This window comes from Protobothrops mucrosquamatus, unplaced genomic scaffold (assembly GCF_001527695.2).
Source record: "Protobothrops mucrosquamatus isolate PMUCROS unplaced genomic scaffold, P.Mucros_1.0 scaffold_88, whole genome shotgun sequence".
Classification (NCBI taxonomy): domain Eukaryota; kingdom Metazoa; phylum Chordata; class Lepidosauria; order Squamata; family Viperidae; genus Protobothrops; species Protobothrops mucrosquamatus.
In genome coordinates, this window is record NW_015386164.1 from 1022660 (window position 1) to 1025718 (window position 3059).

The window sequence follows — 3059 nt, forward strand, 5'->3', positions numbered from 1 at the left end:
GCTAGCCAGCACCCTTTCCTTATTCTTCCTTTAATCATTTAAAAACAAACAATTGTGGGGATATGGCAAAGGTGCTTTCAAGCCATAGAAACAATGTGGGGAAAACAAAACACAGCAGCACTTTTGTTTGGGGGAGGAGGGGGGGGAAGCCCAGGGGCCGATTTGTTGCAGGACTACCTCCCAATGTGGAATCACCATTCCACAACCACAGTGGAAGGCACAGCAAATCTATCAGTAAAGGGAGTTTGCTAGAAGCCCCACAGCATTGTGTCACACATAACAGCACCCCAGAATTTTGATTGCTGTCTCTCTTTTAATCTACTGAACAATATTTTTACATACATATTAACATGGCCATTCATGTCTCTTTCATATCTTTTGGTCCCTTACACAAAGCAGATCGATCCTTTTCTTAAAGTATTAAATTTGAATCTCTCCTGTTTTTTTAACTAAGGGGCACCTCTTTTTTATTTTTACAGTATTTGTGGTAACATGAAGCTTTCTTAGCACCGGTGTATCCGTCAGTTTTTCACCTGATCTTCCCAACTTGCTCTGCACTTGAAGTTTCCCCAGGCGCTGTCAGCTTGCCCGGCCCACGCAGAGCCAGTGAGATAAGATAGGCACGCATAGGGAAATGGTGGGGAAAACTTTCCAAGAAAACAGTGATTAAAGATTCAGAAGTATTTTCATCTAAAGAGACCCAATACCGATGAGGGAGAGCCGAGGGCCTGAGAGACATGAGTGGGCGAGTAGATGGGCCGGATCCAGGCACTAGCCTGGAGCGGCTGAAGGGGCGGGAGCCAGGATTTTGTAGGGAAAGGGAGAGCCGGTTGGTCTACCAAAGGGAGCAGCACCCCTTCGGAAGAACCCTCGCTCGCTCCTTTCCTTCAGTCGACTCCCTCTCTGGGACCGTAAGTGAGAGGCGCTCCGTGCTCCTCCCGTTGAGGGAAGCTGGAGTTCCAGGAAGTATCGTAGTCGATAGGCGGGCAGGATGGCTTGGGCGCCGAAAGCTCTGCTCGCGGTCGATCCCTCCATCTCGGAGCCAGGCTCCTTCCTTGAGGCGGGGCGGTCTTTCGTCTCAGTCCCCTTTTATGGAGGAAAGGAAGGAAGGAAATAGGGAGGGGCGGAAAGAACAGCAGCGAAGAGGAACCTCTTCTATACTGGGGTGGAGAGAGCGAGCGCGACGGCGGCTCCTCGCGGGAACAAAGAGGCGCGAAAACGCGAAGGCTGAGAGGAAAGGGGGCACTCTTCGTCTCGCTCCAAGGGCCGCGGAGATGGTGAGTTCTGGGAAAGGGAAGTGGAATGATGTTGATCGCGAGTAGCCTCTCTCGACTCTTAGCACCTAGAAGCGGTGCTTCGCGCCGGGCCGCAGTGAGGCTCTGCGGTGGCCGTGTGGACGCTCCCCTGGGATAGTTCTTTCTACAGCGGCTAAGTCGGTATTAGCGACTCCAACCTTGGGTCGTCCACCTTTGGTAACGAGACATCGCCACTAAACCCTGGTAGAGTCGGCATTAGCCCTCCAGCGGTCTCCTGGCAAGGCGTGTGTTTCCCGAGAAAAGGCAGGGTCTTGTATCGCCACTTGGTTATGGAGGTAGATTTGGTCTCTGTCGCATACTGAGCAGCACATCACTATAACGCATCCTAGGCACGTACGGGAAGCCATAATTTTAATTTACACTGTCCAGGTTTTCAAAAGCACAGCTGTTTTTCCTGTTATATTTGGTTCCATTATTTTAGCTGTTGCTTTGTCTTCACCCAAAATAAAATATTAATATCTTTCCTATAGGCATTGGAAGCTGTTTGAAGGGTTTTCCCTAGATTATTTAGCCTTGGAATGAACTCTTAATGAAGTATCTTAGTGAAGTATCTATTTGATGTTTCCCATCAAATCTTCAGGCATCATCATCTTGTCTCAATGTTAGCTGTTGTCCTGTGCTAGGAACCTTCTGTTACTGGCTCATGTATATAATTGTATTTTAGAATGGATAACTGAAAATAATTTAACATCTATCTATACAATAGATGTATTTAAAGTAGCTTTCCATTGAGAATAATTTAATTTTTATCAGACTGCTGAAAAATTAATCATTTGCTGAGTGTGTTTAGATTTCTGTTAATTATTGCTCTTGGAATTCTCATCAGAACCCATATTGATGCCTTATTGGAATACTATATAATGTCTCCAATAGCACATCTATCTTTTTCTCTTGGATGAAAGTTTGATTAGCTTCCCTAATTTTTCAATGTGAATTTTAAGAGATAATTGTTAACTACTGTATAGCATGTTGCTTCTGGTAAAAGAATGTCTTTTTGTTTTTATATCAAAATTTGATGATGATCCAGCTGTCTTTCTCATAATTGCTTTCCTATTTACATTGAATTTTCACATACTGTATACAGATTTTAAAATATTTGCTTATTACATTACTTTTGTTATGGAAAGGACTTAAATTCCGTATTTGAAAATATGAAGACAGATGAAGATTGGTAGGAGCTGTAATTAATATGGACTGTGTAAACTTAGAGTTTGAAGTTAATGATACTGTGATCTTGGCCATTATATTTTCCTCTATTGAAAGGCATAACAATCCTTTTTTTTTTTAAAGAAAATTTTATTAATTTTTATAATTGAACATTAAGTAATATGATGCATTTATAACACAAACATACACAAAAAAACACAATCCAATTCAATACATTATCAGAAACGCTCAGAGGTTCCCGACCTGCCTCCGCCCTCATCCACTTACCTTTCCTTCCTACCTCTAACCCACAACCTCTCCTCCTTCCTCCTTCCCCTTCTACATCCTCCCTCTTCCTGACCACCTCAACGAGTGCAAGCCGGGATACCAACCGAGCACTTCCTCTTATCAATACAATTATAACATATGAATACATCACTTTTTGTTTCAATACTTCTAACCCCCTTCCCCCCCTGAGCTTCCCGGAATCAAATACAGGACTTAAAACAAATCTTTCCAAATCTAACTTACAATTTAACTAAACAGATATAATACTAACAATATATACCTACTTTAACTCTAATAAGGCAATTATTA

At 43.0% G+C, this 3059-nt stretch overlaps 1 protein-coding gene across 1 annotated transcript in view; it reads left to right on the forward strand.

Annotated features, from left to right (window-relative positions):
- Positions 1-1110: 1110 nt before the first annotated feature.
- SH3RF1 (SH3 domain containing ring finger 1) overlaps positions 1111-3059 on the forward strand; it is a gene marked incomplete at its 3' end in the record, with an annotated part of 67341 nt that continues 65392 nt past the window's right edge. The window contains exon 1 of the mRNA XM_015814418.1: positions 1111-1277. The remainder of the gene's footprint in view (positions 1278-3059) is intronic.